Source organism: Sphaeramia orbicularis, chromosome 13 (assembly GCF_902148855.1).
Source record: "Sphaeramia orbicularis chromosome 13, fSphaOr1.1, whole genome shotgun sequence".
Classification (NCBI taxonomy): Eukaryota; Metazoa; Chordata; class Actinopteri; order Kurtiformes; family Apogonidae; genus Sphaeramia; species Sphaeramia orbicularis.
In genome coordinates, this window is record NC_043969.1 from 35,695,448 (window position 1) to 35,708,336 (window position 12,889).

Genomic DNA, 12,889 nt, shown 5'->3' on the forward strand with positions numbered 1-12,889 from the left:
GGGTGGGGTGGTTTGTCTATTCGTCTGTCTGTTAATAAGATAAGTCAAAAAGTTATGGACAGATTTCAATGAAATTTTCAGGAAATTTTGATACTGGCACAGGGAATAAATGGTTAAATTTTGGTGGCGATGGGGGGGGTGTTTTGTTTGTTTGTCTGTTTGTTAGCAAGATAACTCAAAAAGATATAGATGGATTTTCATGAAAATTTCAGGATATATTGATACTTGTACAAGGAACATATGATTAAATTTTGGTGGTGATCGGGGGTGGGGAGGTTTGTCTGTTCGTCTGTCTGTTAGCAAGACAACTCAAAAAGTTATGGATGGATTTCAATGAAATTTTCAGGAAATTTTGATACTGGCACAAGGAACAAATGGTTAAATTTTGGTGGTGATCGGGGGTAGGGGAGGGTTGTTTGTTCGTCTGTCTGTTAGCAAGATAACTCAAAATGTTACGGACAACCAAAAGGGCAAATGATTAAATTTTGGTGAAGATGGGGGGGGGGGGTCTGCGCTCTCCAAGGGCTTTTCGAGTTTTGTGATTCACTTTTTATTGGGTTTTTTTCTTTCTTTTCACCCATTAAACATTTTACAGTGATACAGCAGGATATAGTTATTAGAAAAATATCCATAAAAAGAAAACACACACAAAAAAAAACAAGCAAACAAACAAAAAGAATTACAAAAACCATAGAGTACTGTCAGTTTACTGTTATACAGGATATGTTGTTACATTACAACTCTTTCCAGGACAATAAAACATTTACCATAATAATACAAATTCCTTAAGTTATTATAGGAATACCCAAGACCCAAAACAGACTTTTCTTAACTCATTTTTTTTTTTTTTGTTTTTTCTTTCTTTTCACCCATTAAATATTTTACAGTGATACAACAGGATAGAATTATAAGAAAATATATCAATAAAATATGAAAATCAAATGCACCATGAAAAAAAGAAAAAGCAGCCAGAAAAATAGTCACAAAAAAAAAAACAACAATACACAAAAACACACATTATAACAAAAAAAAAAAACACAAGCAAATAAATGAAAAGAATTACAAAAACAATAGAGTACTGTCAGTTTTGTTGTTTGTTGTTGCATTAGAACTCTTTCTAGGACAATAAAACATTTACCATAATACACTGTGGTATCAGAATACCATCCCTTCAGTTATTATAGGAACACCCCAGACTACAATCAGGTCTGCTCCGTTATCTATTCCGCACTTCATCTAAGAAGGGGCCCCATATTTTTTTTAAATGTCTCTTGTTATTGATCTTAAAAATCTATTGTTCATAGCTGGCTATTTTAATCATTTCCCCCATCCGTTCGCTATAAGGTATGGGACAATGTTTGTTTTTTTTACTCTCTCTTCATGCAAAATTGCAAATCTACACTAATCTTTTAATATATCAGCTCAGACTGTATCATTTGTTTTCAAGTGTGTTGTTGTGATCTGGATCCCGACAAATTGTTTCACTAATTAAAAAAGAAGAAATTGGCGCAGGGCATGTTTTGTGGGAGTGATTTGGAACACAGCCTCTAAAACAAAGCTTTGATCTGGACATGTTACCTGTTGTGAAATACTGCGTGTATACTCGATAGGAATGCAGATTGTTTTGTCTGCTTGTCTCTGCAGACCGGATGTTTCTGCCGTTACTATTGAACCTCCTCCTACAAAAACGAGCCGTATGTATTGTTAATAAGGCCGGTTACCTATGAACATACTAATGAATTATTTATGAAATCCCATATTATGAAATTTAATGATTTGGTATACTATAAAAAATCATGCAAATAATGTATAAACCAAAATTAAAGTTACTTCCTGTCTGTGTACAAAGGTTCTTCTCAACACGAGTCTAAATATGATTTGCGAGATGTTTGTAAATGTGTTGTACAAAAAGCTAGAGAAGAGACTAAAAGAAAATGTATATGTGTTGTTGGAGTTAAACTATGGAATGAGGCCAGGATGGATGTAAGAATATGTAGCTCATTTTTGATATTTAAAAAAATAGTACGCAGGGCAATTTTTGAAAGATACAATTGTTAAGATCTAATAAGTAATAAGTAAATAATTTAATTTCGACTGTAAACCAGAAAAATAGGAAACATAACCAATAGGCCTGTAACAATACACATACCAAAACGGCACAGTATGTTGAGAAAAAGAAAAAGGAACAAAAGACATTGTTTCATGCGGAACTTTAAATCCGCACAAGTTCCACACAGGCATATTGAAGGGGCGCACATTGACCCGAAATACGAAATAGCAGCTGTTATAAGGTTAAAAAAAAACACAACAAATATGATGTGAACCTGGAAGGAAGAGATTGAAGACCCTCCGTCATCATTACAGTCCTTTTTGGGATCACTACGGGTTCAGGTGAAAGACAACAACAAGGAAAGAGATGTTAAGACGGACGTTGTTTGTTGTCCGCCTATGAACTATGGTAGTTCTCAAACACTTACACTAGCTCTGTCTGTCTGTCTGTCTGTCTGTCTGTCTGTCTGTCTCTCTCTCTCACACACACACACTGTATAATAGAGGAATAGAACCCAGGAGTTGGACGTTGAAAGTATGTAAAGGTTCACTTTCGTTTCACGCCAGTGTTAGTTATGGACACACCCCCATGAATATAACTGCCCCCCCCAGCTCTGACAAAAAAAAAAAAAAAACTCTGTTTTTGACAAATCGCACTCTGCACACACACAAATACACACGGTTGCCTAAACTGTTAGCTGTCCTAAAATAAATAATTAGGTTAATTTTGTTGTCAATGTAGCTCTTCATTTTGTTTAAAGAGAATACCAGTTTGCCCTCTTGTTAATGTTGCACTTCATGTGGAATTTTTTGTTGTTATTTTTATGCAGAATGTGAACTGACAGAACTGTGATTTGATTTTTGTTGTTTGTTTAAAACTACCTTTCACAGAAAAGTGCAATACTAATGTTTCATTTTCTATTTGATTTATAGCGGCAGAATTATATTATTTCTGCTTTTCTATATTCTATTGTCTTCAAAAATTGGGGGGAAAATGTTCAAAAATTCATAATAAATGCCTTAAAGACATTTTGAGGGGTTTTTCTTTCTTCCCGTACCGAATCAAAAAAACTGCTTTCAAAACCGAAAACATACCGAACCGAAAATTTTGTGTACCGTTACAGGCCTAATAACCGACCAAATTAATGGTAATTTAATGTAGTTTGACTTTTTTTTATGTTTTTGCTTGTTTGTTTGGTTGTATGCATTGTTGTTTTTTCTTTTTCCTATATTGAACGCTGGGTAGCTGAATTTGTTCTGTAGGACAGGCATTAATATAAGCATTCTGCTTCTGCCTGTGCCTTTTCAGTCACTAACCTGTTGGTAATGTTTGTAGTGTTGACACTGATTGGATTATGTGATGAGTGAATAAAGAATTTCATCATCAGCCCCAGTGGTTTAGTGAAATATCAGGGTCACCACCTTGGCATCAAATGAAGTCACACTTAAAGGCAGCCAGCCTGACCACAGCACTGAGGGCTTTTTTTATTTTGGTCATAGTCATCACAAAGTCTAGACATAGCAATTCACCCCCCCTCCCCCCTCCTCCTCCTCCTCCTCTACCTCCTCCCAGACTAAGATCAGTGCTCTTGCTCTATCTCTCCTCTTTGTGGTTGTCATGGTGTCTACACCCTCGAGTAGCTCAGGGCATGTTTTTACTTTGCAGTTTGCATGCAAAAACTGCACTCGGAGAAACACGATGCAGGCTGCAGCCGAACAGACAAACGTGGTCATGGCTGTGCCCTCGCTCTACTGCCGTCCTCTATCCGTTTCTCTCCCCCCTGTTTCCTCTGCAGTTCCATCATCATCTCAAAATGAATCCAGCACCTCTGTCGCTGCTGACGTGATAGCCACACGACATCACTGGTGCTATGACAACAGCAAATCCAGCCCTTTCCCTCATTCACAGGTCCATTTTGTCACTGAATGTTCCAGATTATGCACAGCCTATTAACAGTATGGTCTCTCAGCACTTGTGATCCAAGCATTTTTCAATGTCTGGTCTTTTTGAATCACTGGATTATGTTCATCTGAGACAGAGATTATCTCAAAGTTTGCATTTAAGACAGGCCAGACTGAACAATACGGCTTGAATCTAACTGTAATCCTTAATTTTTCTGTTAATTTCGCCTTTTTTTTTTTTTTTTTTCTTTGCTACTGTGAAGATGCAGCAGTGTTTAGTGCAAATATGATGCTTCTCATGGGGGAGTGGAGGGGCAATTACAGAGGAGACGAGGGAGGGAACATGCATTCCTGCTGGCAGTAGGTTTGTAGTTTAGGGGGGTGGAATTATCGAATGAAGGAGGGAGTAAGAAATGAGGGAGGGAGCAGCGAGTGTGAAAGAGTCAGCAAGAGGAGGGGGCAGGTGGTGGGTGGGGGGTTACAAACAGTCACTCCCCCTCCCTCCCTCCTTCCCCTGCTCATTTCTTCTACTCATCATTGCATTTAGGAGGCAGTCAGCTGTGGACTTGCAGGAGTATCAATAATCCCCTTATGTGGAGCTTTAACTTTCTCCGATAGTGACACGTGGGATTTCTCGTGACTAGTTGGGACAGAAAAGCAACAAAAAAAGTGACACTTCCTGGTTGTAAACTGTAAGGTAAGGCATTGTATGTGCAGCTGTGTATTTTTTGGGTCTTTGCATGGAAGACAAATGGCAGACACAAGCCTCCTGGTTTCCAAAAGAGGTGTTAAACTGGAGCATTTATAGTCCCACAAATGCATGATGATTGTGTCTGTAAGCGTGGAGAGTTTAATTTTTAAAGATTCAATGAATTACTTTGTGTTTTGGGGTTTTGCATAGTCAGATTTTTTTTTTTTTTTTTTTTTACTCTATGGATGTTTTTGTATTAGTTTTCATTAGTGCTGGCAGCTTATTCTGTAATTTCAGGTTTTGTGTTTGCTGTAACCACATCCTGGGGTCTTTGCAGCCTTTGTTTAGGGTGGGAATTCCATCTCATGTTTGTACCTGTAGCTCTCCTGTGTAGGACACAACTTTACCTACAACTGCAGGCGGCAAGCCATTGTGTTACCCTCCATTCACTGCCAGATGCAAACAATACGGCTTGTGTTGGTGTCATTGTAATGACAAAGCAGTGGCAGTGGTGGTGGTTTTGTGGTGCTGAAAGAGAAAGATGATGAATTGCAAATGCAGGAGATGGTCAAAGTCAAGGAGAATTCTCAATGCAGACTCCAGAGAGTAAAAGGGGGTGTGGGGGGGGTGGACTTTATGATGTGTGAGTTCATTTAAAATCCCGGCTTTGTGTTTGAAAGCCCGTTGTGTGACTCCTGCCGTGAGGAGGATGGGGGCGAGAAATGGTCATCTGGTGTCATAGTTATGGAAATGTATTGACCGTTCAGGGTTTAACACAAGACAGAAGGTCAGGCTTCATGTCTGAGGCTTTTAGAGCTTGACAGTGTCCCCTTATGACTGATGGGGAAGGATCCTTAGAAAACCTCGCCGCGATTTATTTTTAAACATTTATATAAAAATCACGTGCGGCTTATCCCCGGTTGAAATTCTTAACAGTGTTATTTTCCAGAGGGGCAAATAACTGCAAACTCAGATTGGTTTGCATGGTCCTGTGTCATAAGCTTGGTTCAATTTAAAAGCACAGTGTTCTGCTAAAACAAAGGCTATATTGTAGATTTACAAGTAAGTAGAGTTCATCTGCGATCAGGTGGTCGTTCAGATACTTGGCTCATTAGAAATGTTTCCGACTCAAACTGCTTGATACCGCAACACCCCAAACACTGAGTTTTCCTGTATTTCCACTTGTTGCAAATGTACAAGGGGGGGGGGAATGTTCTGCGTTCAGTGTAAAAGCCTGTTATTGTGTGAAAGAAATGCACCGAATTTGATTCACAAATTACATGTACGTGTTCCGCCTTAGGTGGGTTAAGTGCATGCAAATATGTTTCCAACTGAATCCCCAGGAACATATGTAGAAGCAGATGAAACAGTCTAAATGAATATATTAAGAGACTACCAGACTCTTTGGCAAACAGTTGAAATCAGTGTATATTTTGAAGAATCCTACAGTATTTAAGAAAAAGTATTAACCTTTCATTTATTTATTTCGAACATGCAAAGAAACAAAATAAAACAAAACAAAGCAAAATAAGACAAAAACAAAATAACATTTAAATGAACAGAATCTATTTTCAAGTAAGTCTGAATTTTGCATGGTCGAAAAGGAGCAGGAAGAAGCCTAAACTTGACAGTAAAGTTTGTAAAATAAGATATTTTCCTTAATTTTATAGTCAAAATGAGACTATGAAGGGACTAAAAATATAGAAAGATGGATTAGATGTGTCAGCAGAGCCAGAGAACGTTGGTTACAGACCACAGTTTAAGCTAATAGGAAAGGAATTCCATGTTTTGCAGCTAAAATTAAATATCGCCACAAACTCCACAAAGTGTTGACATGCATTTTAATTAAATAAATCCTGCACCGCATTAATAAGGATAGTCTTTTGCATAAGAGAAGATAGAACAGAATCTATCTTCAAGTACGTGCAAGTCTGAATTTTGCATGGTCGAAAAGGAGCAGGAAGAAGCCTAAACTTGACAGTAAAGTTTGTAAAATAAGATATTTTCCTTAATTTTATAGTCAAAATGAGACTATGAAGGGACTAAAAATATAGAAAGATGGATTAGATGTGTCAGCAGAGCCAGAGAACGTTGGTTACAGACCACAGTTTAAGCTAATAGGAAAGGAATTCCATGTTTTGCAGCTAAAATTAAATATCGCCACAAACTCCACAAAGTGTTGACATGCATTTTAATTAAATAAATCCTGCACCGCATTAATAAGGATAGTCTTTTGCATAAGAGAAGATAGAACAGAATCTATCTTCAAGTACGTGCAAGTCTGAATTTTGCATGATCAAAAAGGAGTAGGAAGAAGCCTTAACTTGACAGTAAAGTTTGTAATATAAGGTAGTTTCCTCAATTTCATAGTCAAAATGGGACTACGAAGGGACTAAAAATATAGAAACATGGGTTAGATGTGTCAGCAGAGCCAGAGAACGTTGGTTACAGACCACAGTTTAAGCTAATAGGAAAGGAATTCCATGTTTTGCAGCTAAAATTAAATATCGCCACAAACTCCACAAAGTGTTGACATTCATTTTAATTAAATAAATCCTGCACCGCATTAATAAGGATAGTCTTTTGCATAACAGAAGATAGAACAGAATCTATCTTCAAGTAAGTCTGAATTTTGCATGATCAAAAAGGAGTACGAAGAAGCCTAAACTTGACAGTAAAGTTTGTAATATAAGATATTTTCCTTAATTTTATAATCAAAATGAGACTATGAAGGGACTAAAAATATAGAAACATGGGTTAGATGTGTCAGCAGAGCCAGAGAACGTTGGTTACAGACCACAGTTTAAGCTAATAGGAAAGGAATTCCATGTTTTGCAGCTAAAATTAAATATCGCCACAAACTCCACAAAGTGTTGACATTCGTTTTAATTAAATAAATCCTGCACCGCATTAGTAAGAATAGTCTTTTGCATAAGCTTCCCTGTCTTTTGATGCCTTAGTGTTTACTATGTGGCTTTCAAAATACTACCCAGTGAAAAGGTAGAGGCAGTGGACTTGTGCTGAAATGTGGCTTTTTAAGTGACATTTTACCACATCGCAGTAAAAGTGGCCCGCACTTGGAAATGGAATGGCTTGGAGGAAGTATATGCATTTTCTCCCCAGTTTTGTGTAGTCATGTGTGTCAGGATTCAGCTCGGCTCTGCTTCAGTGAACAAGGCAACACAGTGGGGAGCTGAGGGCTCCTGGGGTGTTACGGTTGAGGTACTGCTCGGGGGTATCTTCTCTCCAGACTCAGTTCACAGATATGATTTAGATCAAGTCTCCTTAGAGCATGTAAACGCTGGATCCGTCGGAAGCAACAGAGGACGACGAAACAAAACAAAAGGGTCTAGTTAGGACACACACTTAAAGTCTGGGGGATTCTTGCACCAAGGATACTCAGCGTCTGCATTCTTGTCTCATCTGGTCCACAAGTGTTTCTGTTTGCCCCATAGACTAATGTGTATATTCCCAGCTCATTAATATTGGAATCAAAAACGCTGAAAATAGGCCTAAGGGTGACCCAAATGTGTTTTGAGTGGGGTTTGTAGCATGTGCCTGTACTTGTAGTCCACCCAAACTGCAGCCATGCTTGATATTCCCACTCACTGACCTGGAAGCGAATGATTGCTTCTGTGGAAGATCCTGAGTGAACCAGATTAGAAAACACATTTCCAATGTAGGATTGGAGCCTCTGTGTGTCCTCGGTCTTGTGTTTATTCTTTTGCCAGCAGACACACTGAAGCAGAGACAAGTCACTAGTCGCTTGTCCGTCGGACATCTGCGCAAAACTTTACCAGTATTTACTAAATGTTGAAAAAACAGAAGTGCGTACTGTCGGTTTTGCCATTCCTGTAAATGCAGATGGAACCAATTACTTTAATAACTGATATCTGTTGTATGTGAGTTTTTATGTATCAATTTTAGAGGCACTAAGCACTTTTAATAGAGGTTTTTTTGGTTTTTTTGCAATCAAATTTTTTTTTTCATTTTCATTTCCATTTAACAAACGAAGTCCAACAGAGGTATTTCAGGGGATACAATATGACTGGAATGGATTCTCAGGACAAGAATACCAAGAGTAGGCCCAAGATTTTAGTAGAGGTTTAATAAGATTCACTAGAGTACAGTACAAATCTGACAGAAAAATATAATAGTCACTGTCCTGTCAAAAAACAACAACAACAAAAAAAAAAAACAACCTGAATTCAGAGCCACACTTAGCATTTTTCTTTTTTTTTTTTTTTTTTTTTTTGAACAAGGTGTACAAGAACCAAACCCACAATGAAAATAAGAAAAAGAATAAATAAAAAAAAAACAAAAAAAAAAACAACCTGAAAACCAAAAGTAAAATCACATATGTACAGGAAAGAAAATTCTGTAGTAAAACGGATATGTGTTCATTTATTTATTCATTCTCTGAACCTGCAGTTGGGATAGGCTCCATGCAAAGAATATATACATATATATAAATACCAAAAACCAAACAAAACAAAAACAAAAAGCTAGACACACCCACACGTACCCACAAAAAAAAAAAAAAAAAAAAAAGAAAAAGGGGGGGGGGGGGGTCCATTAATCACAAGAAAAGGAAGGAAGTGATTCAAAGAAAGTTAAGAAGGGCTGCCATTTATTATAGAACTTAGAAGGGATGGCTTTCAAAGAATACCCAGTCTTTTCAATTTTTAAGAAAGACATAATATCTTTAAGCCACTGAGTACTGGAAGGACTCTTTGTGGATTTCCAATGGAGGAGAAGGTGGCGTCTTGCCAATAATGAGGTGAAAGCGATAACCTCCAACTGGTTAGAACTATATCTGTTGGAATTTATGATATTTTAAGCTTGTTTTGCATGTATGGGTTTTTTGTAAAACTCAAAATGACAATAAAGACATTAGTTGCTTTTCCATTGACCCTCAAATTGTGCAAATATAACTTGCGCAAAAAAAATTTACCTAATGGAAAAACGACAATTTTGCCAAAAGTCTAATTTTTCGATTAAAAGTTTTTGCGCTGGAAAGAGGTGGTTTTTCAGGCATGGCGCAAATGGTATATCACGCAAAACTGCAAAAGAAAGACCTTTTTTCGCAACAAGAGTCAGGTTAATTAAAAAAACGAATGTTGACGTACGTTACAACAAGCAAAGAAGAACAAGAAACACGTCGTGGTATGTGTGGACACACCAGGAAACCCAATCATTTTTTAATTTAGTATGAGATAGAGGGTTAATATATAACAATAATGAATATATCTGTAAATCAACACTATACTACTACTACTACACTGAACAAAAATATAAACACACCACTTTTGTGTTTGCTCCCATTTTTCATGAGCTGAACTCAAAGATGTAAAACTTTTTCTATGTACACAAAAGGCCTATTTCTCTCAAATATTGTTCATAAATTTGTTTAAATCTGTGTTAGTGAGCACTTCTCCTTTGTCCTTTGCTGAGATAATCCATCCACCTCACAGGTGTGGCAGATCCAGATGCTGATTAGACAGCAGGATTATTGCACAGGTGTGATTTAGGCTGGCCACAATAAAAGGCCACTCTAAAATGTGCAGTTTTACTGTATTGGGTGGTCCAGGGGGTCAGAAAACCAGTCAGTATTTGGTGTGACCACCATTTTCCTCGCACAGTCTTCATGAATTCTCTGAAACAGCTTTGGAGATGGCTTATGGTAGAGAAATGAACATTCAATTCACAGGCAAAAGCTCTGGTGGAGATTCCTGAAGTCAGCATGCCAATTGCATATTCCCTCAAAACTTGTGACATCTGTGGCATTGTGCTGTGTGATAAAACTGCACATTTTAGAGTGGCCTTTTATTGTGGCCAGCCTAAGGCACACCTGTGCAATAATCATGCTGTCTAATCAGCATCTTGAAATGCCACACCTGTGAGGTGGATGTATTATCTCAGCAAAGAAGAAGTGTTCACGAACACGAATTTAGACAGATTTGTGAACAATATTTGTGAGAAATAAACCTTGTGTGTACACAGAAAAAGTTTTAGATCTTTGAGTTCAGCTCATGAAAAATGGGAGCAAAAACAAAAGTGGTGCGTTTATATTTTTGTTCAGTGTATTTACATTCGTCGCCATGTTTATGGAATGATTTCTCGTGTCATTTCATGATAATAAATAAACAAATCATGGTATTTGTGATTTAATGGAAAAACCGACATTACGCACTTCTGTTTTTTTGACATATAGTAAATATCGGTAAAGTTTTGCGCAGATGTCCGATGGAAAAGCGACTAATGACATGTATCGACTCAAGCAAATGCCCAGTGTAACGTAACCCCCCTTTACTGTGTTTTCTCCAAATTATAGCTTCAGTATCAACTACTCAATAAATGCCAATAATGAAAAACTATATGTGAAATTGACACAGAACAGAAAAATGTACAATTTTCAGACAAGCCCATTGTAGTTTTGGGACAGAAGTATTCACATATTAAAGGCTTTATGTTATTGCTTCATGTTATGAAAAAGGCAGCAGCCACTGTGGCCAAATATCACAACTACAATCACCGGAGACTCTCACACGCTGACCTTCTCATAGCCTGTAACTGTCACCGTCGGTGAAAAGGTCTCCCCTGGCTACACAGAGCAGTGACATTATTCTGCCTTCACATGCTTCACATTCCAGTCTTTTACAATTTGCTGCTTCAGTCTGTGACTCAAAACACACCCGGTAATTTTCAGCCTCACACAAGGAGCAAATGCACTCGACAGTTTTATGATTATAGATTTGTGATCGGCAGAATCAGCGCTCAGACCCAACGGTTTCCCAAACACACTCACATACTTTGCAGTGATTCTGTTGCAGTGGCAAACTGCTGCATGCTCCAGGGAGTATTATCTATGATGCACTGACACAGGATGATGTATATGAAAAACAGCTGTAAGCTAAAATGAGATATTTGTGGCAATGACACAGCGATTACTCAAAATCAGATAATACATCTTTTCCTACAACTGCCAATGCCGCCACACTTCACTTTAATAGGAAGCAGGGGTCCGTTCTAAGCCTGTGAGCTCAGATAAAGCCCATGTGTATAAGGACAGAGCACTGGAAATAAAAACAGCAAACGTCTAGTAAATTTTTTAAAAGAATAAGTTGTCAAAAAATCCCTGTTCTGTTGTTTAGAATTTGGTTTGGACTCCACTGGGCCCGGTAATCTTTGCACCGTATCGAGTTCAAATCTAATCTAAAATTTGAAATCTCTCTGACGGGACATTTTAGAGATAATTTGACAGATTAGTGTTGCGAAATGACCCACGTTTTTACTTTTAAATTCATTTTTAAAAATTTGATTGCAAAAAAAAAAAAAAAAAAAACTCTACTAAAAGTGCTTAGTGCCTCTAAAATTCATACATAAAAACTCACATACAATACAACATATCAGTTATTAACCCTTTCATGCATAGGTCACTACAGTGGACAGTTATTCTCCAGCTGTTCTCTTGTGTATTAATGGGTTTTGTTGTTTTAGTTCCATATCAGCCAACACAGTGGACACTTATGCATTATCGCATACACTGACTTTCATGCCATTACTGTAACTTTGCTGTTCTTGATAAACCTGATCTGCAGTGACATGTTTGAATGTAAATCAATTGTTATTTGTTAGACAAAAAGTTTTTTGTTTTTTTTTGCATATTATTTCCATGAAGTGAGTAATTACTAGCATTAGAATATGTTAAAATGTGAGAAGACATCAGATTAGGAGCATTAAAAATGTTTTTATTTCATTGTTTTCATATTACTTTCTGATATTGGGTGTTAAACACATTTCTTAACTTCAAAAATTAAATGTATGGATATTTTTGTAACTCCATAGGGAAAAAAAAAAAAGGATCACATCGTTTTTTTTCATGGCTGAGGAGGAATAAAAACACTCAAAAAATAAATCTTGACTCACGTTCTCACAATTCATGCATGAAAGAGTTAAAGTAATTGCTTCAGTCTGCATTTACGAATACTTAAAAAGGTGAAAATGCGACTTTATGTGGTGTACTTAACTCGTATAGTTACTTTTCTTCTCATGGTTACACACATCACATTCATCTTATATCTTACTGCAGTTTTCAGAAAAATCCCCCTCACAGTATAAGACTGAAAACCTCAAATCCCTTCCCCCTCAGTACGACATCCAACCTGTGTTCCCGCCTCCTTTGTCTTAACAGTTGTATGTGTGTCTTACATACACATCCAGTTAACAGCTGTTTAAGGACTTCAA

The 12,889-nt window shown here is 37.3% G+C and overlaps 1 protein-coding gene across 3 annotated transcripts in view; it reads left to right on the forward strand.

The window, feature by feature from the left end:
- tiam1b (TIAM Rac1 associated GEF 1b) overlaps positions 1-12,889 on the forward strand; it is a 93,627-nt gene that overhangs the window by 30,682 nt on the left and 50,056 nt on the right. Inside the window, exon 1 of one of the 3 annotated variants that reach the window (XM_030151991.1) lies at positions 4,485-4,648. The exons of the other annotated variants lie outside the window; for them this stretch is intronic. The gene's annotated coding sequence lies outside the window, so the exon portion shown is untranslated. Of the gene's footprint in view, positions 1-4,484; positions 4,649-12,889 lie in introns of those variants that run through there. 3 annotated transcript variants of the gene reach the window in all.